The sequence below is a fragment of the Canis lupus genome, chromosome 24, assembly GCF_011100685.1.
Source record: "Canis lupus familiaris isolate Mischka breed German Shepherd chromosome 24, alternate assembly UU_Cfam_GSD_1.0, whole genome shotgun sequence".
Taxonomy (NCBI): domain Eukaryota; kingdom Metazoa; phylum Chordata; class Mammalia; order Carnivora; family Canidae; genus Canis; species Canis lupus.
In genome coordinates, this window is record NC_049245.1 from 29,856,351 (window position 1) to 29,881,847 (window position 25,497).

The following is a 25,497-nucleotide window of genomic DNA, read 5'->3' on the forward strand; positions in this document are numbered from 1 at the left end:
CCCAACAGTCAGTCAACATTCTTATCAAGTGATCTAAGAAATCACCTAACCTGTATATTCAATGCAGAATTTTAGATTAATAAAGAAAAGGAGAATCATTTTATCAAAGAGCTAAGCAATAAAACAAAAGGATGAGAAAATAAAGAATATTTAACAACAATGCAAAGACTAAATATACCTCTGAAGACTTAGGTGTTACAAAGTAACTGATATGGCAAGAAACTTGTTAGAATTCAGAAGCATACTATTTACCCAGGAAACAAGTTTCTTTGACCCTTCATTGGTCTCTCCAGCCTCTCCCCTCATTTCTTGCAGCCCTGTATGCATCTTGAAAGGTTCACCTGTTGCTTCTGCAGCTGCAGTTCACACCCTGCAAAAGAAGCAGCACACTGTCACTTCGTGAGAAGAGATAGAGTACCTTCTAGGAAGCAGACTTATCCAAGCTCATCAATCTCCTTTCCTAATTTATTTTCACCACAACTATACACAAACAGAAAAACCAAGGCCGGAGGCAGAGAGGAAGGAGAGCATAAAGAGGTTGTACAAACACAAACTAGCAATTTGAAACTATAAAAATGCTAGTAGAAACTGAAAAAATATAAATAGAAATAAGGCAAACTCAATTCTCTCTGATAACAGATCAGAACAAGAGGATTCATAAAATCTGTAATTTTAGATAATTCATAAAATCAGTCATTTTAACACTCTTTCCACCAATGAGTTTCCCTGTCCATCTTCCAGCTAAGTTTGAGATGGCTTAACAGAGATGAGCAAATTAGCTGACGTGTGGCCTTACAACTCCAAGAATGCACACCATTAAGAATGTGCTGTTTTCTGATGCTCTTCCATTCAAAGCCCTGGGGCCTTCCTGGCATGGATTCTACTGGTACAAAAAATGGTCTGGACTATGAGATCCAGGCCAAGGAACCACATTATCATCATCTTTGTCTCTGACCCTTCCCCCGATGTAGTCTCACTCTGCCCAGTGCCAATGATGGGCACATAGTAATTCTCAGCAAATGCATGCATGAGACAGTAACTATGTGTTTGCAACAAACCACTAGAGACACTTCATGCAATCTTACAATTTCTCAGGAAACAGTTGAAAAACCACTGCTTTGAGTTCTTTCTTTTCTTCCTCCCTCCCTCCCTCCCTCCCCCCTCCTTCCCTCCCTCCCTCCCTCCCTTTCTTTCCCAAAGCATTCTCTTTGGTCAAGATGCCCATTAGCAGTAAAGTGGCCCTACAGTGAGTATAGTAGAGGCTCTCAGAACCTTGGGTAGAACAGTGCTTTGGCACACAGGAGAGGGTCAAAACTAAGTATCTGTGAATGTAAACAAGGCTGCCCTTAAAAAAAAAACCCTCACCAAAGTAGTTCCTCCTCACCCTTCACCATTATTCTTAAGCCTTCATGTATTTTTTTATTTTTTTAAAGATTTTATCTGTGAGAGACACACAGAGAGAGAGGCAGAGACATAGGCAGAGGGAGAAGCAGGCTCCCCTCAAAAAGCCCAATGTGGGACTCGATCCCTGAACTCCAGGATCATGCCCTGAGCTGAAATCAGAGGTTTTTTTTTTTTTTTTTTTTTTAGATTTATTTATTCATGAGAGACACAGAGAGAGAGAGAGGCAGAGACGTAGGAGGAGGGAGAAGCAGGCTCCACACCGGAAGCCCAAAGTGGGACTCGATCCCGGGACCCCAGGATCGCGCCCTAGGCCAAAGGCAGGCACCAAACCACTGAGCCACCCAGGGATCCCCTATTCTTAGGTCTTTAATGTTAATATCTCAAGCTTTTACTCTGTATCAGGCACTGTTGTAAGAGCTTTAACTACATTAACTAATTCAATCTTGATAACACCCATATGCAGTAGATTCTATCATTCTAATTGCTTAGGTGAGGAAACTAAGGCACAGAAAGGTTAAGTAAGGAAAATCAAAGGCAGGGTCCCTCGACAAACAGAAACCCATGTAAATGGTGGCCTCCTCTGTATACCTTGATAGCTGTCATGGTAGAGTACCACCATGTCCAGTTAAATTTGCTCTTGTGGGAAAATTTTCCTAATAACTTATTGAAAAATTTAACTTTGAATTCTCCACAACTTAAAAACTGATCTCTTAAAACATTATACAGTGAACATAACAAGAAGTAGATCTTCCTAATTTTGTGGAAATCAGAAGCAATAATTATTAGAAGCCAAATATTTTACCCACAACTTCAGTTTATTATATTTATTCTAGATACTTTGCAATGCTTACCAGATCCCTTCTAACTTTGAAATTGCAAAACCTTTGTTTAAGCAAGGCATTTGCTCTTTCACACTCTAGTTCAATTGAGTGGAACATGATGCTAATGATGTCAAAAACTGTAGGTTCAATCCTTCAAACCAGTTAGCTTTGTTTGCTTCATGTCTACAACCTCTCAGCCTAGATGGCATATTTTGAGTCAGGTGGGGGTGTGCAAGATAATTAGCATAAATACATTTGCTGGAGAAACAAGCCTACAAATAACACAGGGGCAGAAGTAGAATTATAGAACAGAAGCAACAATTCATCATAAAGAAAAGCTTTATGATCATTGGCAAAGAACTTCTACCTTTCTGAGAAGCTCTTCTCAATGACAGGTATTTTGCCAGAATCTAACCTAAAGTCTTTCCTTTAAAAAACAAAAAAGTTATAAAGATAAAAATAAGAAACTAAGATTTTTAGGTTTTGCACAATCTGTTCGATTGATCTGAAAACAGACCTTTCTTATACCTGATACCAAATTCACTGACAATAAAAAGTATATGTGATGGTTGATGATTTTAGAAATTGTCACAAAAATCTCTAGCAGTGCAGCACAGCAAACCATTAGAAAAGTCTTATTGCAATTACACATATATAGCTTAGATTCTTTAAGATTTTTTTTATTTGAGAGAGACAGAGAAAGTGTACATGGGAGCAGGAGCAGGGGGTGGACTACAGGGAGAGGGAGAAGCAGACACCCCGCTGAGCAGGGAGCCAATGGAGGATGGATGCAGGCTCCATCCCAGGACCCCAGGATAATGACCCAAGCCAAAGGCAGACACTTAATTGACTGAGCCACCCAGGTGCTCCTCTTTTAAAATTACTCTTAATTTTCATAAAATCAAAAGCTGTTCCATATCCAAATAATATAAAGTTAAACATAGTTTTTCAAGCTAAGTGAAGAAACTAGCCAACATTAGTCCATACCACATTTTAAAACAACCCAGGGCCCATTCTAGGAGTTTTACCAGTTTCTACAGGTAAAAATGAAAAAGCAAAACTATATTTCTTAATTGTTATTTTAGAAGGAAACCCACTTGGGATCATCTGTCTTCTAGTTTTCCTGCCCACAGCTGGAAAGAACTTTCCCAGTGTACAAATCCTGCAAACACATGGGTTCCAACAGTCACAAGGTAACTATGACAGCAAAGCCAGAGTTATTTATGAGATCATAAAAGCTATATGATGTAATTTTGAAAAACTCACATAACATAAACTCAACCATTTTAAAGTGTGCAATTCACTGGCATTTCGTATATTTACTGTATTCTGCAACCATCACCTGTACCTAGTTCCAAAATATTTCAGTCAGACCACAATGAAAACTTGTACTCATTAAGTAGTCACTGCCATCCCCCTGCTCCAGCCCCTGGCAACCACCAATATGCTTTATGTCCCTATGGATTTGCCTATTCTGGGTATTTGATACAAATGTAAATCACACAATGGGTGATCTTTTATGTCTGCCTCATTTACTTAGCATGAAGTCTTGAGGTTCTTCTACATTATAACATCTATCAGTACTTCATTCTTCTTTTAAGACTGAAAAATATCCCATTGTATGAATATTTCACATTTTGTTCATTCCTCCACTGATGGACATTTGGGGTGTTTTCACCCTTTACTTACTGTGAATAGTGCTACTATGAGTATTTGTGTACAAGTATTTGTTTGAATATATATCTTCAATTACCTAGGGTATATATCTAGAAGCAGAACTGCTGGGTAATATGGTAATTCTATATTTAACTTTTTGAGGAATTGCCAAACTGTTTTTCACAGTGGCTACACCATTTTACATTCTCACCAACAAAGCATAAGGGTTCCAATTTTTACACATCCTTACCAACATTTCTTTTGTTTGTTTTAATCACAGCCATCCTTGTAGGCATGAAGTGGTACCTCACTGTCGTTTTTTTATTTGCATTTCCCTAATGACCAGTGATGTTGAACATCTTTTCAGAGGTGTGTTGGCCATTTTGATATTTTCTTTGGAGAACTATCCAATCAAGTCTTTGCCCATACTTTAGTTGGATTGTCTTTCTGTTGTTGAGTTATGAGTTTTTAATATATTATAAATACTAGGGCCCTAGTACTTGCAAATGTTCTCTCCAATTCTCTAGATATTCTTGCCACTTTCTTAATAGTGTCCTTTAATTCACAAAAGTTTTAAATTTTGATGCAATCCAATTTAGCTATTTTTTTTTTCTTTTGCTGCTTGTGCTTTTGGTGTCATTTCTAAGAATCCATTACCAAATCCAAGGTCATGAAGATTTACCCTTATGTTTTCTTCTAAGAGTTTTGGCTGTTACAATTAGGTCTTTGATCCATTTTGAATTACTTCTAGTATATGGTGTAAGGTTGAGATCCAACTTTATTATTTAGCATGTCAGTATCTAGGTGTCCCAGCACTACTGTTGAAGAGATTGTTCTTTCCCCCGCTGAATAGTCTTGGTACCCTCATCAAAACTCAATTGAATATAGATGATGGGTTTATTTCTGGACTCTCAGTTCCATTCCATTGATCTCTATGTCTATCCTTATGCCAGTACCACATTGTTTTGATTATTGTAGATTTTTAAAATTGAAAAGTATGATTCTTCCAATGTCATCCTTTTTTTACAAGAATTTTTTGATTAGTCAGAGCCCCTTGCAATTCCATATGAATTTTAGGATCAACTTTTCCATCTCCGCAAAAAAGGCTGCCAGGATTTTGGTAGAGATTGCACTGAATCTATAGATCACTTTGGGTAGTACTGCCATCTTTATAATATCAAGTCTTCCAATCCATGAACATGGGATATCTTTCCATTCTATGATGTAATTTTAACTTATCTTAAAATATGCTTGATAAGGTAATGCAGTAAGTTCCTTTAGTTGTCTGTATCTCTATGGTAATCTACTAACACTCTGGAGTAAGTCACAAATATGAAGTTTACACTTGCCATGGAGAGCCCAATATTCATATTCCAGAGACACAGTATCAACTATTCAGGGTCTTATTGTTTGCTTTTGCCTACAGAAAAGGCCAGAACTCAATGATTTTCACTTCCCTCATTTAAAATTAATTTTCATCATCTTCAGTTCCTAGTAGAGAAATTTATACACAGGAACCTTGTATGTTCGCTGATAAGAATAAGTTGTTTAGGGGTGCCTGGGTGGCTCAGTTGGTTGAGCATCTACCTTTGGCTTGGGTCATGATCCCAGGGTCCTGGAATGGAGCCCCACATCAGGCTCCCTGCTCAGAAGGGTGTCTGCATCTCCGTCTCCCTCTGCTCCTCTCCTCTGCTCCTACTCTTGCTCTTTCTTTCAAATAAATAAAATCTTTTTTTTAATAAAATCTTTTTTAAAAATACATTAATATACTTCACAGAATGGTATCATGAACTTTCTTCCACATAGTTCAAATCCCCCATAAATTGATTATGAAATATTAACTACTTTGCCAAAGAATGTGTTCAAACATACTTGGTTATTTAGAGCCTAAAGACTGGTAGGGAGGGGAGAAAGACTTTCCAAAAGTCTTTTCTCTAAGATTTTTTTTTGCTAAAGTCCATGAGAATATAATTGTTTGAAGTTATAAATGTAACTTGGTCTGGGCACAATCTGTTCTTTGCTCTTTTTTTTTTTTTTTTAAGATTGTATTTATTTGAGAGAGAGAGAGAGTACAAGCCAGGGGTAGGGAGAGGTAGAGGTAGAGGGAGAAGCAGACTCCTTGCTGAGCAAGGAGCCCAATGTGGGGACTTGATCCCAGGATCCCAAATCATGACCTGAGCCAAAGGCAGACACTTAACCGACTGAGCCACCCAGGCATCCCTGTTCTTTGTTCTTGTATCAAAATTATAATTGCAGATAACCTAATAACCCAGGAAAAATTACTCTGGCTTTTTCTAAGAAAAAGGAAATTTTCAAGGAAATTATATATCCCCCACAAGTAAAAGTCATCTTAAGACCAGTAGATTATTAGTCTGATGGGCAGTGGTCGCTTCAGTTTCCATGTTTGGTGCCAACTTTTCAAAGCTTCCATTTACACCTCTTCTCAACATATGGGTCACATGGGACTCATGGTCCATAGTGATTCCAGTAACATCAAAAAGAGTTTTAAGAATCAAACTGCTTATAAATAACTTCAATCAGAAAATACTGTCTGGTTTTGAAATAGACAACTAGCAACCAAATCCTGGGGAAAAGACACCTAACTCCATGTTTTGTCATCTATAATGAAACCAAAGGCAAAAAAAAAAAAAAAAAAAAAAATCTTCTGGCAGGTGCTCAGAGGCGGTGCCTTGGCAGGGAATGTCAGTTAATGCAAAGTTAGAAAGTCTGATATCTGTTTTGTTTTTTAACCAGAAAGTTTAAGTTGAAGAGAGCAAGGAAAACGGAGACAAGGAAAAAAACCAGACCTAACAAGAAATGAGGGGCAGAAGATAATCAGGTAAGTACCTGACACAACGAGGGAACAGATAGACAACAGTCCAGGGAGGGGGGAGAGCTGGCCTAGAGTGTACAGGGAGTGGACTCCTTGCTGGCTGGGCCTGCTACCAAGCGTCAGATGGCTCTTTTAGCACAGTTACCAGCAAAGCTGGTCAGTATAACATCCGTGATCTACACACCTTTCATGGCAAGAGTTTTGCCATAAATTCTTCTACAGCATGGCAGGTGGAGGGCACCTCTCCCATGGTCCTGCCACTGCCTAATGAGGGCCCCCACAATATCCCATCCTCTAAGAGTGTTTTCAACAAGCTAACTGAATAGCAGTACTTCTCCCTCCACATTTCCTCAGCTCTATTTACACTCAGTTAACCTGAACTGGGTGTTAAGATTCAAGAGACAGATGTAGTAATAAAGGGGCATTTGACCAAGGAAATGAGATAAAGGCCATATTCCCCCTTGGTTGGTGACAGCACAGAGGGAAATGAACTCCACAAGCAAGGAGATTAGAGGAGGGGGTGCTGTGCCCTATTCTGTCCCAGGAATACATATCCTGGACCTCTTAAACCTAGAACTCATAATTCCTGTTCTTGGGCAATGGACTGAATACCTGCATGTATGATAGTCACTTGAGCCTAGGGAGGAGGTTTTTCTTCTAGTTATCAGATCACGTACCTCCAAGAGGTCGTGGGTTTTTTACACAGCTCATATTGGAAGAGCAGTCAGAGGCTGCAGAGCAAGTGCTTCAAGTCCTGCTGGAGCTCCTTACCCCAGAAGCCCCAGCAGAAGGGAGCCCAGATGGGCACTCGGGTAATACTTGCTGCTGGGCCAGCTGGGGTGAGGAAGCACCCCGCCCCACTCTCGGTGTGATCAATGCTCAGCATTCTGAGTAACCTCAAACAGCTGCTGTGATTTGGTCTCCAAGTAGTAGGGGCTTTCTCGGTCCCTGATTGGATACCCTGAGCTCTTTCACTGCTTAGCTTTGTCTCCCGCCCTGTAAAAGGAGCTTTCAGTTCATCTACAGGCCTGCCATTCTGTGCCCAGGAGCTGAACTCCTGAGGCATCTGCGTTGGACTTGTCTGGCCGCTTTAGTTTTGCTCTGTGCCCTCTCTGTGGTGGTCTTAGTTACAAGCTCCTAGAAACAAGCCCTTGACTGCAGGGCAAATGCCTCATCTGCAAGCATGCTAGACAGGAAAAGAGAAGCAGGGTGGCATGCTTGGGCTTATAACACAGCTACAAAGCCACCCCTGATTCTAAGATAGCCCAAACCTGGACACATCCTACACATCTGTAAACACGAGCATGGATAAACAAATTGTGGTATTCACACAATACAATACCACCCAGCAACAAAAAAGAAAGAATCCATTGCACTATATGGATGAAATCTCAAAATCATGTTAAGCAAAAGAAGCTCTACATAAAGAATATATGATATCATTCTATTTATATGCAGTTCTAGAAAAAATGAAATTAACCTATGGTGGTAAAGATCAGAATACAGATTCCCTCTGGATGATGAAGACTGACAAGGCAGCAGTAGTGACAAAAAGGATCTACACATTGATTGGGGTGGTATTCATGCAGGTATAAACATTCATCAAAACTTACTGGACTATACATTTAAAATCTGTACATTTTGCTATATGTCAGTGGTATCTCAATTTTTAGAAATAAAAAAGCTCAAAAAAGTCTTCATAAAAAATGGCAAAAAACAGTTTTCCATCATGTTGCACTTATGTGGCTGACCATATAAGAAGATATTTGAAGGGCTCAAACATACTTTAGACAAAGATAAATCTCTTTAAAGTACTATAGAAATTGGGGATCCCTGGGTGGCTCAGCGGTTTAGCGCCTGCCTTTGGCCCAAGGCATGATCCTGGAGTTCCGGAAATCGAGTCCCGTATCGGGCTCCCTGTGTGGAGCTTGCTTCTCCCTCTGCCTGTGTCTCTGCCTCTCTCTCTGTGTCACTCATGAATAAATAAATAAAGTATTTTTTAAAAAATTTTCCTTATTATACTTACTGTAAAAATGTGGAAAATACAAAAGAATGTAAGAATATAGGGGGGAACTTCATATAATCCAAATTTTATTTTTTATTTTTTTAATCCAAATTTTAAAAACAATTACTGTTACTGTTTACTTCTCTTTGTACATTTTCTTATAGAATTGATATTCTAGATAAATCTATTCTAGAGTATATCTATTTTTTCATTTAGCATCCTTAAAAACCACATAAACATCTTCCCTATGTCATTAAAATCTAAATGCTTATTTTTGTTAACTTCATTTTGTTTGTAGAATTTTGTTAGCTGCACAGATGTACATAATTTAACAACTGCTCTGTGTCAGGCACTTGAATATGTTCATTGTGGTTTTGTTTTTATTTACTTTATAATGTGGGGATAAACATTTCTCCATAGGTTTCCTTGGGATAGATAGCATTTAAATCCCTGGGTTAAAAAGTATGAACTTTTGGGAATCTCTAGGTGGCTCAGCGGTTTAGCGTCTGCCTTCGGTCTAGGGTGTGATCCTGGAGTCTGGGAATTGAGTCCCATGTCAGGCTCCCTGCATGGAGCCTGCTTCTCCCTCTGCCTGTGTCTCTGCCTACCCCCCCCTCCTCTCTCTCTCTGTCTTTCATGAATGAATGAATGAATGAATGAATGAATGAATAATAAATAAATAAATAAATAAATAAATAAAACCTTAAAAAAAAAAAAGTATGGACTTTTTAAGTAGGCTCCATGCTGGGCTTGAACTCATGATCTTGAGATCAAGACTTGAGCTGAGATAGTCAGATGCTTAACTAAGCCATCAAGGCACCCAAAAGTATGAACATTTTTAAGGCCCATATTGCCAAACCACATTAAGAATTGTATCAATTTGCATTCCACAAACAGTATATAAGAATGTCCATACTCCCACACCCTTGCTGGGATTAAATTCTCTTTTATACATACCTCCCATCCCTCATAAGCTCTCCCCCACCACACCTACTCCCTCAACACACCTTGCTAATTTGATATGTGAAAATGGCATCTTGTGACTTTAAATGCATTTTTCACTAACGGAATAAAGTCATTTTTCATTTGGTGAAACCACTATAGCTCCCCATCTCTGAAGAGTCTGCTTAATCCTTTGTATATCTGACACTTTTCAGAGGTAACCAAAAAGTGTTTGGGGACTTCTGGTTCATGACAAATAATGAAGCATTAGAACATACTTCTCCCCTTCCTTAAAATGACAATATAAAAGACTATATATTTGTAACAGTAAGAGTATACGTTATAAAAATATAAGAGACGAATAAGTCCACAGAGCACAGGATAAACTGGAAACATGCCATCAGGAGAACCATAAGGAATTCTGCTCACCCCCTCAAGCCATCAGAACTGAATAGTAACAGTGCTAACCACTAGAGGAACCTGCAACTGAAACTGAGCAAAAGACTTCCAAAAATGTGAGTGTGCCCAAGAGAACTGCGGGGGGGGGGGGGGGGGGGAAGCAAACCCAAATTCAGAGACAGTAGAAGCTGCATGTGGAAGTGGAAGTGGGCCAGGGATTGGTAGGAGAATAAAGATCCATAGAAAAGCTGTATCCCCCAGGGCTCTCAGGAAGGCTAAGTTATGAGAAGAGCTCTCTAGAATAAAGATGGGGATCGGCAGTAGGGGACCACCCACCTAAGGGCTAGGACTGGAGACTGAAGAAATAGCACCACAAATGACAACACATACACCCCCTTAGAACCCTGAGCAATATCCCAGCCACCGAGCAGGACTAGAGTTTTTGTACTCTGAATTTACTCCTAGAACAATTTCCACCTATGCTGGGGGAACCTACTACAGTTGCTACTCTAATCACCCAACCAGAGTTCCCAACCAAAGCCACACATCAGAATCATCTGTGGTGCTTTTAAAATATACCAATTAAAGGGTGCCTAGGTGGCTAAGGTCAGGATCTCTAGGATCAAACCCCACATTGGGCTCCCCGCTCAGCATGGAATCTGCTGGTCTCTCTCCCTCTGCACCGCCCCCCCCCCCCGGCTTGTGTGTGTGCATGCTCTCTCTCTCTCTCTCTCTCTCTCTCAATCTTTCAAATAAATAAATAAAACCTTTTTTAAAAATACCAATTGATGGGCAGCCCGGGTGGCTCAGCAGTTTAGCGCCACCTTTGGCCCTGGATGTGATCCTGGAGACCCGGGATGGAGTCCCACATCGGGCTCCCTGCATGGAGGCTGCCTTTCTCTCTGCCTCTCTCTCTCTCTCACTCTCATGAATTAAAAAAAACTGATATACACATAGCCAATAGGCTTGTGAAAAGATACTCAATATCAATAATTATTGAGGAAATGAGATATCACCTCACATCTGTTATAATGGTTATTATTTAAAAAGCAAGAAATAAGTGGTGATGTGGAGAAAAGGGAACTCTATGTACTATGGGTGGGAATGTAATTTGGTGCAGCCACTAAGGAAATAGTATGGGGGTTCCTCAAAAAATTAAAAATAGAACTACCATATAATCCAACAATTGTACTTCTGTATATTTATCTGGAGAAAACAAAAACACTAACTCACAAAAGATATCTACCCTGCCATGTTCACTGCAGCATTATTCACAATAGACAAGATATGGAAACAATTTAAGTGTTCACTGATGGATGAGTGGATAAAGAAAATCTCGTGTATATACACACAGTGAGATATTTTTCAACCATAAAAAAGAAGGAAATCCTGCCATTTGAGACAACATGCATGGACTGCAAAGGCATTCTGCTAAGTGAAATAACTCAGACAGGCAAAGACACTTAGATGTGACAGGAATCCCATTTATATGTGGAATATTAAAAAAAAAAAAGCAGCTCATAGAGAATAGATTGGTGGTTGCCATGGGGTAGGGGGCGGAGCAGTAAAGGATAGGTGAAATGGGTGTGGAATGAAATGGAGGAGAAGCAAGAGTGGAAGCTGAAAGAGAAGGCACAAGGTAACTGCAGAAGTCTTGGGTGAGGGATCCCTGGGTGGCGCAGCGGTTTGGCGCCTGCCTTTGGCCCAGGGCACGATCCTGGAGACCCGGGATCGAATCCCACGTCGGGCTCCCGGTGCATGGAGCCTGCTTCTCCCTCTGCCTGTGTCTCTGCCTCTCTCTCTCTCTCTCTCTGTGACGGGTTTTCTATGTTGGAAGCAGGATCAGAAGGCCTTCTAGTAGAGTGGGCATGAAGGATGGAGCTGTAAGGATAACTACCAGGTTTAGGACTTTAAAAACTAAATTCTTTTTTTTTTTAAGATTTTATTTATTATTTGAGAGAGCAGAGAGAGAGCAAGAGAGAGCACGAATGCAGGGCAGGCAGAAGGAGAGAGGGAGAAGCAGGCTCCCCATTGAACAGGATGCTCAGGGCTTGAGACCCCAGGACCCTGAGATTATGACCTGAGCCGAAAGCAGATGCTTAACTGACGAGCCACCCAGGTATCCCAACAACTAAGTTTTTTTTTTTTTTTTTAAACAACTAAATTCTTAAAGGTACCATTTTACCAAAATGAGGAAGACCAGAAATCAGCAAGTTGTCAAAAAATACAAAATACTCTTTTGGTGCTTTTGCTCTGGACTATTTTTTCATTTAAATTCTAGATCCAGTGATATGCTGCAAACACCAAGGGCAAACACATAATTTCTCTCTCATCTTCCCTAACAAGTAACAATCTTCCTCAAGCACATATTTTTATGCATATTTAACACTGTAGGGTCAATGCCTTAGAGGTCAGTAGGCACAATTAGGCCCCCCAAGCTTCTAATGAGGTCCACCCCTAAGTTGGTAGCTGAACGTCAACTCTAGAAATCGAGGTCCATTTCCTCAGTAAAACTGAGGAAACAAGAAATCTAATTAAATGTATAGTGCCTTGTGACTACTTTTCACAAGATAATTATTTTGATCAACCCTTGACTAGTACAAGTAATAACACTCAAAATTCAGTGCATCACCAAAGATACTTCACAACTCTTTAGATGTCCCATCTCTATGTGGATGGTGATTTTCTAATATCCCAGAAATGAGACTTGCCCACAACCTGCATCTGTCCAGCTGTGCTTTCCAAAGTCCATAATATGGAGCTTCAGCTATCCACTAACTATGCAGTTGAAAGACTTCCTATAAAAGACTGCCCACCACTAAGGGCAAAGGCAAGTACATTCCCTGAGTAGGCCATCAAGGAGTATTACTCTAACTGATCAATGGTCTCTAAATCAAAGATAAATATGAGCAATTGCATTCTCTAATCTCCAAGATAGACTGTTCAGAACATAGCTGCTCGAGAACAGTATACAGAAAGTCATAGAAAAAAGTCTTGGGTGGTAAAAGGGTAAGGAGAGAGATAAAGGAACAAACTTTACCCTCTATACTTGCATGTATTTTGGCTGTTACGTGTGTGTGTGTGTATTTTAGCATATTACATAATTCTAAAAAGAAAAAAAGGAAACATTATATAAAACCTCTACTTCTCAAAACTTTGTAACAGAAAACAGTTTCTCCAAAGTAATGAGAAATCTGTACTTGCTTCATGATACAATTAGTGAATAAGTAATGTTTATTATATAATTACTTTAAAAGGATTACAGTTGTTGATCAAATAAACGAATTCTAAAATATTTATTTGGTTCTTAAAAGCCACCAAGCACTATGCCATCCTAGACTATCTCCGGCTCTCAAACCACTCACCTCCCTTGCCCCACCTCCTCTGCTCCAACTGCTTCAAATCCCACCTTGTATGCCCAAAGCCAGCTTTCTCTCAAGCACAGAGCTGGCTGCCTACGAGATACCTGCTCTTGGATGGCCCACTGCCTCCCAAGCTCAACATGTCCCAACCCCAAATCATCATCTTCTTCAGACCTTATCCATTTCCTTTATTTCATGTCTGACTGCAACTTTAGAGCCACTCATTCATGAACTTGAAATTTCCATGGTAATAGGGACTTTTTGCTCAATCCTATCATCCCTTTTGCCTAGAACAGTGACTGGCATACAATAGACAATAAATATGTTACATGAATAAATGGTTAAAATTGTATGCTTTAATGTTAATCCCAAACTTAGAAAACTAAGAAGTTCTTGGGATGTTTCCCTAGCCAATGCCAAAGTTTATCAAAAAGGTGATACATTAGATGTCCACAGGCAGAAACCGGACTGTAGAAGACAAGTTATAGCTGGCCAGAATGTTACCTGGATCAAAACAAAACCAGCCAACCAATCTGTACTTACTGAGGGCCCAAAAGCTTTCCATAGGTAATTACCACTCTTATCTTATAACAAATTCCTTCCTTTATATTATATGCCCTTGACCCCTAATCTATCTCCATCACCACAGGTGCTGGGCATAGGCTGAGGGCATTTTTGCACTGTAAAGGTGACTATCCCAAATTATCCTTAAAGCCCCTTTGAATTTCAAGACTCTCTAGTTTTATTTAAATATACTTAGTAATTTTTTTTACTTAGCAATTTTTTAACATTAAGGTATTAAGTTGAATAGATACAAATATTTGGGAAGCTGTAAGAAGAAATCAACTCATTTTTTGGACATGCTAAATAATGGGACCTAACAAATATTCTTGAATATATAACCATTTTCAATCATCACCAGGCCACTGGTGAATAACTTAGTTTCAATTGTGTTCTTTAATGTAACTGTGCTTCCGATTTCAAGTTCATGAGTGAGTGGCTCCCAAGTCACAGTCAAATAGAGAGGAAATAAAGGAGCTCCTTGTTTTATTTCAAATTTGAATTTAAAGGGCTGCTTACATCACTGCACTGTTACAGATCAGAGTGTCCCTCAGTACATATCGTTTTATTCATGAAGACGTCTGTCTTCCTTTGGGTAACATGTCAAGGATAAGATCTTGATTTGTACCAATAAAAGTACTGGATATATCTGTAAAAACACTGAAGATTCTGCATTTTCCTTTCAGCAGTTTCAACAGCGTTATTTAGTACTGTCACACTGTTGACACGATCCAGGATACTAGGGAAAGCTTTCTGTCCCGTAAGCTGCAAATGCCACAGGGAAATGACCCTGTCTCACTTGTTCACTGCTATTTTTCTGATGCTTAGCAGTATGTCTGACAAATACTAGGTGGTCAATAAAAGTTTGTTGAACAAATAAGGAAATTTCTTATGTAAATATTCACCTCTATCCTAGTTGTAATTTTAGCAAAAAAGACACATATAAACTAAAAACTAGTAATAAGAAGTCCAAACACATTCCGGGCAAAGGTAACATTTGAACAAGAGGGTTTCAAGATGACCCATTTGAAAGAAAAGAAAGAGAAGCAAAGGGACCTGTTTCATATATTTGAAATGAAAACCTAATTACATTTGCCTAATTAAATTATGAACATACCATAAAAGCTTCAATTATGCACCAGAATAGGTTCAGAATATTTAGCAAAGGACAAACTGGAGATTAACATTAAATTCACAGAAAAGTCCACTGCTTTAGTACTGGTAATGTTCTGCTTCTTGGTCCAGGTGCTGGTTATACAGATCCATTCAGCTTGTGAAAATTCGCCAGCCTCTATACTTATGTTCATTTTTCCCTATGTATGTTATACTTCAATGAAAAGGTTGTAAAAAATTATTTCTCTGTTAACTTACATACTGAAGTATTACAGGTAAAATGATAAGATATCTGGAATTTGCTCTAAAAGACCAGAAGAGAGAGGTGGGTGTACGGTGGTGGGTAGGGAAGAGGATGAAGAAGGATGGGGAATAAATGAAACTAGATTGTAAGATGTTGATATTAAAAAAAAAAAGATGTTGATATTGTCAAGATTATGTAATGAGTTCATAGAGGTTTATAATACATACTTGAAAAATACTATAATGAAAAAAAATGTTAAAGAGAAAGCATGATTGCTGCTGCAATGTGCTTGCAAATGAGCAGATGGAAGAAATCTGGTTTATCATAGAAAACTATCATTGTGGGGCACCTGGGTGGCTCAGTGGTTGAGCGTCTGCCTTTGGCTCAGGTCATGATCCCAGGATCCTGGGATCGAGTCCCACATCTGGCTCCTTGCAGGGAGCCTGCTTCTCCCTCTGCCTGTGTCTCTGCCTCTTTCTCTCTCTCGTGAATAAATAAAATCATTAAAGAAAAAAAACACATCGTTGTGGAAAGGGAGGAAATTCATGGGTAAACTACAACAGCAACATGTCACTCCTAACCTGTCCCCCGTATGCTTAAATGATGAACTTGGGGCTTAAGGGCTTTGAGAGTGCAGGGAGAGGGGCATTTTTTGGATATTCAGTGAACAGAATACTTTTCAGGGTGGAGGCCACACCTACTATATTCAAAACAAAAAGAAAAGATGGTCTATACAGGTACAATGTAAGAGTGTGTGTATGTGCATTGTGATAATTGCAACAATCAAGCTCTAAATTGCCATGACTAGGGCACTGGGTCAAATGCACTTTGAAAGGTAATATCATATCCTCTGATATCCCAAAAGTCTGCTTAGGACTGCTTAGAAACGCTAGTCAGTTTCTACACACCACCTTAACCTGTGGAATGATTCAAAGCAAAACTTTTCTTTCAAGAACATTAGCAGAATACTTCTTTCCATTCATCCTACAGCTTTGAGGAAATATGAGCCTATCTCACAAAGAGGGAATCTCTAACACAGAGACACACCCTACTGAGATCACATTGAGCTCTACAAAATAAGTGTAAATGCCTTTGTCATCCAAATTTTGACATAATAATCATCTCTTTATGCCCCCCAAAAAGTCTTGGACATAGTGTTTTCTGCTTTGTGTAAAAGGCGAAAGAAAAGCACCCATCCCCTAAGCTTGGAGATTAAAACCTTGGAGAAAAGGGGGATCAGATGCTCATGACCTCCTCAACCTGAGTTCTACAGAACTCACTTGCTAATCTATTACTGAAGGGCTGCCAGCTGCATGAGTATCTTTCAGTTCAGGAATGTAATTTCAACAATGCATCCATTTTCTCCAAATTCCAATAGAGCTAAAAAAAATTGGATGCTCCATAATATTTCTTATAAAAGAATTTTATCAGTAACACTATACTTTCTCACCAACATTTTAAAAACTATCTATCTATTTAGTTTCTCTTTGGGTAACTTTCTGGTATACGAAAGTATGCCAGATAAATAATTTTAAAAATGTGTTCAGTATACATGATCACTTTATCAAATGTCCAGATAACAAGAAACTTGAAAAGATACTAAATATGTTGGATACGCTGGAAGTAAGAGTCCAATTAAACATGCAGGGAGAGGCATACAACCACCTGGAAGCCGGCAAAATAGCACTACTCTTATTTTCCTTACCTAGTGAGGTAGGAGATGAACCTCTGGGTATGAGCTCAAGTAACTGCAATCAGAGAGTATCAGTTAAGGCTCTGATGGGTACAACACAGTGATCTACACAGTAAGGGATTTGTTTTCATGAACAACTCCAAAAACCTTGCCTTGCTACTCAAGTATGACTTGATAGACTCAGCATTAGCATCACCTTGGAACTTATTAGAATGATGGACTCTCAGGTTGCACAAGGACCTATTGAATCAGAATCTGCATTTTAACCAAATTCCCATATAATCTGTATGCACACCACAGTTTGAAAAGCCTTGGATTAGGGGATTACTGTCAATTTGAAGGGAGGTTTCCACAGAGCACTTCCGTGGGCCACCCCTGTTCCTCATTTTTACTGATGACTCACATGAGGACATTGAAGAGCCCTCATCAAATCCCAACTGACACTAATCTAAAAGGAAACACTCAACTGCACAAGCACCTCTCAGAAGAAACCAGGCTTGACAGCAGATCACATGAAAAGATACAAACAACTAAGGATTTTCGGGGGAGGGGCGGGGGGGGGGGGAGTAATGCTCACTTGAATGTATTACTGCAAATCAGACTACTTCTGGAGAACTGCCTGCCAATCTGGCCACATATTCTAACAGAATAACTGACAGCAAACTGTGGCCACAGACAATGGTGAGCAACGGACAAGGGGAAAGGCTCTAGAAATTCTATCATGGGGAATGGCTGAACTGGAGGATATTAAACCTGAAGCAGAGGTGATTAGGTGGGGATATCACTGTTATATTCATACATTTGAAAGACTGTCTCGAGACATTTCATTCTGCAAATGTGTTTTTGAGCATCTGCTATGTGCCAGGAACTATGCCAAGAGCTAAGGACACAGAGAGCAAACACCAGAACCAATATCTGATTTTCTCAAGTTTTCAGACCAGTAGAAGAAACGTGACTGTTGCTTGAGAAAGCAGAACTATGGCTCATGAAAGGCAAGTGGAAGGGCAATGGCACCATACAAGGACGCCCTTCTGGCCAAAGGGCTCCAGCTTTGTGAAGGAGTGCACACACAAAAGTAACTGAGCAGAGTGGGCCAGGGAGGAGATGACCACTCCCAGGGAAGAGCCCAGGGGACTGCCAGGCCAACACTAATATTCCAGAGCTGCAGGATAACTGGGACCAACATCATTAATCAAACACAAGATCTGTTCAGAATTATGCTGCATTCAATTTAGCCAAGAACAATTTTTTTAAAAAAGCCTAATTACAACTTAGGGTTTCAGCTAAATTTTATATGTAAACATCAATGATACTTAATTTCTCCTTTAGTAATAATCTTTAAAACCTAGGCTTTAATAAAAACCCACATTAACATTTTAAGTGACATCTCTGCTTAATGACTCATTTTAATTGTAATCTTGATTCTCTCAGTAATCCCTAAAACTACCATGTTTAATGTTCTTTGATATACCTTCGGAGTTGCTCATCTCACTTCTGAGAAATTATTCTAAAAAAAAATAATAACAACAACAATTCCTTTTCCTCTGCCAGAAAGAACAAAAGAGGGAAGGGTGGGAAACTAGTGCATGAAGATGCAAATGAACAATGTTTTTAAAGAAAAATATTAAACCAATATTCAACAAAATTGCCAATCTATTCCATGACATGAAACAGGGTAAATAATAATATACAACAAGTAGGAGAATGTTTAAGGTAAACTGATAAACTATTATAAATAATTATGAAAATTATACAGCAACATAGAAACACACTCATAATGACAAGAAAACAATGTAAACTTGTATAATTTCAGCCACATAAACCTTTTGCATGGATGCAACAAAAGCTAGGGAAAAAAAGAAAATTTTAAAGTTTATTTTCTAGGGTGTTAGGATTCCTCTTTTACTTAAAATTTCCACTTCACTGTTGACTATTCAAAAAAAAATAAACATGCTGAATGTATCAGGAATTGAAAGAATTTTAACTTATTAAGTGTAATAATTTATACATGAGGGGTGCCTGGGTGGCTGGCACAGTCGGTTAAGTGACTCTTGGTGGTTTCAGCTCAGGTCTGATCCGGGCTCTGCGCTCAGGGGAGAGTCTGCTTGAGTTTCTCTCCCTCTCCTTCTGCCTCTCCTCACTGCACACGTGCTGTCTGTCTACCTCTCTCTCACTGAAATAAAGGATTTGAGAGGGGGGGGGGGACAGAGAGCACAAGTGGGGAATAGAGGGAAAAGCCAGCTTCTCGCTGAGCAAAGAGCCCAACGTGGGGCTTGATTCCAGGACTCTGGGACCATGACCTGAGCCAAAGGCAGACACTTAACCAACTGATCCATCCAGGTACCCTGAAATAAATAAATCTTTAAAAATAGTAGTAATAATTTATACATTAGCAAGAAATGAAATAACAAAGGTGACACATCCTTTGTGTTTTATAAAGCTATTTAAGTTCATAAACAAATAAAAGATAATGAGGTTCATGTTATGAAAAATACTCAAAGTTGTGACAAGTAAAAAGGACTTTGTACAGCAGCCGCCTGTGAACTTTGAGTAAAAGCAAAACTAAATTTCTGGATTCTATTTTGCTTTTCACCTTATTTGATCTCACTTAGCATGATTCATGCCAAGTTGAGTTTTTTTCCTCCTTTTTCCCCTTCTCTTCAAGTTCACAGATGTGAAGAAAAAAAAATATACAGCACTTCTTTTACAGTCCTCCCGTGTTCTCCCAGCAATGCTATGAACTGTGGCTTTCTGGAGTGGGCAGCAGGCAGTCAGATGTGAAGGATATCTGGCTACCATCTGTCACCACAGGGATCACCAGGACTGAGCTGACTTACAGCCAAGAGATTTGGGTTCAAATTTTCCACATCTATAACACAGAAATAATACTACTTACCCCAAAAGGTGATTGTAACATGAGAAAGTCCCTAGCACATGGTGATGTTCAAGAGATGCTTACCTAATACTTTTTTCTCCACCTTCCACTACACATACCTATAGACCACAGACACAAACCATCAATCCCTGAACCATTGGGGCCCTATGAATTGGGGAAGAAGTTTTAGGTAGACTCATATTTCAATTCCTCAGTCCAAACAGTTAATGATCCCAGTCTGATCCCAAGTTAATAATGGTGTCCAAGTCACCAATCTCTTGAGGGCTGGGGGAAAGAGTAGCCTCCCAAAGTCCCATCCTTCCAACTGTGCCACTGTTTCAAGTGTGGAGTTGGGAAACAGGGCACAAGAAAGAACTGAATCTCCAATACCAAAAGAGCTATTTTAACCTCTGAAAGAGTGGAAAAAGAACACAAAGGAACCAGCTCCCGCCCCATCCTCATGCCTTTCTCTCTCTCCCAAGTCCCAGGAAATGAGGACACAGGCCCAGAGAGGGTGTATGAGGCAGAGCCAGGACTGAATACAGGTATCTGCCTGCCAGTCGAACTACAACAGCCATACTCTCTCCCATTTGGTCTGTGCTTGCCAGTTGCCCAAAGGCAAATAAAAGGTTTAGTCCTAGCCCACCATGATGGCACTAGAGTTTGACTGGTTTAAGATGGTCATATGGGGTCTGGAGGGGCACCAGAGACCACCTAAGACCAAAGAACTCTTAGAGGTTTAATCTCTTTTTACTGGGTCTGGAGACCTACAGACAACTAAGGACCTCAGTTCTACTGAGGTAGAACACTCTTCTAAGGGCCCTAGTGAGCTGCAAAGAACAATTCAATTCTTTATTTTCAAAATTTACACTTTAAGAAACCAGAGAGCTAAATATGAGACACAAGAGAAAGGTGCTGTACACAGAGCTTTACCCAGCAAAAAGGTGCTAGAGAAGCAGTTTAGTAGTGTATTAAGTAGAGTATTTAAGCTCAAGATCTGGGTCACAATGAAACATGGGAAAATTGGACGAGTCTCAACTTTTCTAAGCCTCAGTTTCTTCATCATTAACATGAGGTCTGTAACAGCATCTAGTATTAGTGATCTTTATCAACCAGGGTTGCTGTGTTAAACTAAATGAATGATATATGTAGCAGTCGCTGGTGCAGTGGCTGGCATGCTATGAGGACTCAGCCAATGCTCACTTCTATTAAACCCAAATGAAGTTGCTTACCTCTTCTGTAGCTAGAAATCAACTTCTGTGGCCTTACTGGTATTGTACCTACATCCCAGACATAAAAGCCTATTTTCTTTTAGAGGAAAACATATTACAATATTACCAAATGTAGCAAAATGCTTTACCCATTAAGATCACTAAGATAAAAAGAATCCATTAAATAGACATTTCAGAACTTCTATTCAGGTGGGTTTCAGCTAAGAGTAAATTCAACAAGAGATTGAGCTAATAAAACCTTGCAATGATCTACTAGAATCACATCATGTGGAATAAAGACCATTCCAAAAAAACTAGCGATCCATAGTCTAGAGGGGAAAGGCCTGGGGGATGAAAGCGATGATACCAGTCTTCATGTATTTGAAGGGTTGTATATGTTGTATACAGTGGAAAAAACGAAGTAAATCCAATGAGTCAAAGGTCATAAAACAGATTATAGTTTCCTATGAGGAGGAATGTTCTTAGGCTAACAGAGAAGATAAGACCCCCACATGAGAAGGGGAGTTGGCATCTCACCAGTGGGCATACTGGAAAACCTCACGTCACTTCCTATCTGAGTATGCAATCCTAATGTCTTGTTTGGACACCAGAAGTAAACACACCCAGAATCAATATAGCGTGGCTCATGCGTAAGCATTGCTCATCCTAATAATGAGAAACCCTTGTGAGAGTAAGCTGGGGGCTCAAATTCAGTCCACTATTCAATATACTTTGGCAGTCTCATTTGAGAGATGTCTACAGTTTAAAACCAAATAACAACCCCACAGTGTTTTTTCTTACAAACAAATCTGCTCCACACTACATCAACAAGGCACAAGTACAACCTGTAGCATATTTTTGAGTAATCAAACCAAGGGTCACAGTCAAAGGCATCTCTGCTTTTTGCTCAAGTCAGGCTCAGAAAACTGAACATTGAAAAAAATCAAGCAAGATTCTAAAAATCAAGCCACTGGGGGGAAAAAAAGTGATTCAACATTTATTTTCTTTGTTCCACCTGCCAAAAAAAAAAAAAAAAAAAGGATAGGGTAGGTTTGGAACAGGAGAGAAAGACAAAAAGAACTCAGGAGAGGAGAAGAGGTCCTTTGGAGGAGACAAGAGTTTCATGGTCTTAACCACCTTGCTGAAACCACAGAGCTGGGCCTTGCATGCCTGAGTATACACTGCTGTCTCTATCCATCTCTTTCTCACTCACACGGTCAGCTGATTGGCAGGAGGGAGGGGATCAAGGCAGGAGCTGGTCTTTCATTCATGCTGGTTGCCACCTTTGAAGGGTACCACAATTCAGCCTAGGGAACTTTAGTGCTCATCACCACATTCTGAACCCAGAACTGTGGAATCACAAACTACGAGGCACATATTACAAGTTTTTGGAAGCAGGAGCGAGGGTGTGGGGAACCAAATTTCCAGACAGTGCAGGTCTTTGGAAGCTCTTCTGAAGCAATTCATATTCTTAAATTCTCAGATTTCTTTTCCTTTCAGAAGATAGAAACAATGACTAATTCTTCTGAGTTAATTCCTTCTGTTCACAGAAGATATTATTCCAGAATTCACAGCCCTCAGACCCAGTGAGAAATGACTGCTCTACTAAAGGACACACTATCAGGTGTAGATGCCTTCATTACAAAGTGTGGCTTTCACCTAAACTGCAGAAAGCAATCTTTGTCCTAGATCACAGGGCCTTTAGTTGTAATCCTACCCTTTTGAAGCACAATTAGACTGGGGATACAAATAAGCAGGGTGCTAAGTGCTATCACATCGACTTTATGCTCCAGAATAAATAGAAAAGGAGAAGTGGCACCTAACCCAGACTGAGAGGTCAAGGAAGGCTTCCTGGAGAAGGGGACACGTGAGATGAAGCTAGAAAAGCAAGGAGGCATTGGTGCAATGAAAAGGGGCAGAGCTCTCTCTATTCAGAGCAGCATAGAGGAAACCCAGGAAGACCAAGGTCAGAGCCTGGGGAATGCTAGCACATCAGGGCTGGGCTGAGGAGTCGGGCGACAGCAAAGGGGCCACAAGGGGCTAAGGAGAAGGACATTCCAAGGCAGAACAGCTCATGATGTGACTGGATGCAAATCAAGTCAGACAAGACCTAAAGGCTAAGACTTGGTTAACCATAAAGGGCCGTGCCCTTTGCCCAAGACATTTCAGGGAAGTGGCAGTGACAGAGCCAGAGCACAGAGGTTGAGTGGATGAGGGAAGGAAGTAGACACTGGATAAGGCTACTTGCAGGAAACTTGGCTAAGAACAGGGAGTGAGCTAACAGGAAATACAGGATCCAATTTTCTTTACCAGCCTGAACCTCTGCTTGGAGCTCCAGACTCACTTCCACTAAATTCCTCCTCTTCCCTCACCCACTACATTCAATATGTACCATGGCCTCCCCGCCACTCATTCTCCACAACAGCCACAGTAGTCTTTTTTAAACTCTAAATTGGACCATTCTGCCCTCTTGCTCAAAATGTACAATGGTTTCCCACTGCCCTTAGAATAAAGCCTTAACTCCTTGCCGTGGCCTGATATTCTTGTGTGATGTGGGGCCCATTTTCCTCTCTGGCACCTTCACATGCACATTCCCCTGCTGCTCACCATGGACCAACCCGGCCTCCTTCCAGTCCCCAAACCCCGTCTGTAAGCACAGTTCAACCTCAGGATCTTCACTCAGGCTGCTCCTTCTGCCTGGAATGCCCCTGCCTCGTCTGCCCTCCTCCAACTGAAGCAGCCAAAAGGTGAGTCACTCATAACAGAAGCAGCCACCACAGAGGTCCTCCTCTACCCCATGCCCAGGGTTTCACCTCCAACCAACCACAGAGTCCAGCTTTTCCAGCTCTGGGGTGAGGCTGGGGTGCTTCCTGGCTCTCCTTTGATGTCAGAGACTCAAGTCCCAGCTCCTTTCTCTGATGCCTATTAGTTGTGTGACTTCTGTCAAGGCGTCACCTCATCAATCTTCTCATCTTGAAAAAGGTAGAGTATCTGCCTCCCCAACTGTTAGGAAGCTCGTCTCCGAAGGTATATAAACACCCCAGTTGTCCTGCCTATGTCCCGACCTGGGGACTTCTCTTCCACCTTTGCAGCTCTGGCCTTTCCCAGGAACCAGTTCTAGCCCTTCCTATGCTCTGTCCATCAAGGCAGGAGGAGCTGCCTGTCTGTTCTGCCCTAGCACTACCCAGGGCCTGCCTCATGCTTCGCAGAGCCCCCGCCACCAGTCTGCACACAAGAAAACATACACACTCCAAATTCACCTCCCACCCAGTAAATGCCTCTCTCAGCCCTCTCTCCTTTGGCCTTGGTCACCAGCTCCCATCCTAAGTCTGGTGCATAAAAGCCTCTCAGACAGTCATCCACATTTTCTCTTCTCCCACTCTGCTGGCTGGACGTGGACATCCAAGGCAACCTTGGAAACTCTGGTTTGAAGATAGCAGATCATCCATCAGTCTGGGCCCCCGCCACCCCCAAGATGACTGGACTTCAAATGGGCATGAAAATGTCGACTGTTTTAAGCCACTGAGATTCCAGCAGGGTTTATCTGTTACAGGAGCTAGCGTGTCTCTATGTAATAGAGGCTGAATTTAGATAGTTGGATGGAAGGGGGAGGGCTCTAGTGGTAAAGAACATTTATACAAAAGTCTGGAGCTAGGGTTACTCATGGCCTCATGACACCAGCTCCATTTATATACTACTTACCCTCTTCACAGTACTTTAAAATATGTTTTCTCCTCTGACACAACCATCACCATCATCACTTACTGTTGTTATAATGAACAGTTTACAAATGAAGAAACAGACCTGGAGAGTTAAGCTGTGTCTGAGGCCCCAAGACTGAACCACAGGACCCCTGACTCCAAATCCAATGGCATCTTCCCTATAGCACCCAGTCTCCCCAAGCCAAATGCTGGTGCTAGAGCAGAAATGCTCCTGGCTAAAGTACAAGGGTGCCAGAATGACGCAGACAAGACAGGCAGGCTGGCAGAACTAGTTAAAAGCAGACTCTGGAGGACTGGACAAACACCAGACTCCGGGGCAAAGCTTTCACTCAACAGACAATGGGAGCAATCACCAGCCTCTACTTTGAGCCCCACAGAACTTTATACCTTCACTGCCATCTGCAGAGATCTTACTGCACCAGCTCATCCTGGCTCAGCTGTTGCCAAAGGTCCACTCTGCAAACACAGAAGATCTGATGAGGGCAAAACTTCTAGTCTCCTACCTGCTGTAGACATATCTGTATCCCCAAGTAGCTTTTCCTCTTTCCATACAAAGTGAAAGAGGCGTTCCCCCTCTGGCAACTTTACTGACCACCTACCCTTGGAGGAGCATTTGAGTGACCATTTGTCCTTTCTCTCCCTTGAATCTCTGCTTT

General features: G+C 40.7%; 1 protein-coding gene and 1 long non-coding RNA gene across 8 annotated transcripts in view; one reads left to right on the forward strand and one right to left on the reverse strand.

Annotated features, from left to right (window-relative positions):
* The window catches only part of ZHX3 (zinc fingers and homeoboxes 3), a 125,149-nt gene that overhangs the window by 64,330 nt on the left and 35,322 nt on the right, over positions 1-25,497 (reverse strand). For 3 of the 7 annotated variants that reach the window (XR_005377860.1, XR_005377859.1, XM_038572319.1), the window contains exons 1-2: positions 3,323-3,402; positions 253-370 (exon numbers count right to left, since the gene is read on the reverse strand). The exons of 1 other annotated variant lie outside the window; for it this stretch is intronic. The gene's annotated coding sequence lies outside the window, so the exon portion shown is untranslated. Of the gene's footprint in view, positions 1-252; positions 371-3,322; positions 3,403-25,497 lie in introns of those variants that run through there. 3 more of the 7 variants (XM_038572320.1, XM_038572321.1, XM_038572323.1) reach the window with 2 other exon arrangements.
* Positions 2,487-8,546, forward strand: LOC111092095. Its single transcript, XR_005377862.1, has 4 exons — positions 2,487-2,620; positions 3,311-3,418; positions 6,636-6,720; positions 8,173-8,546. It is a non-coding gene; the product is annotated as an uncharacterized LOC111092095 (long non-coding RNA).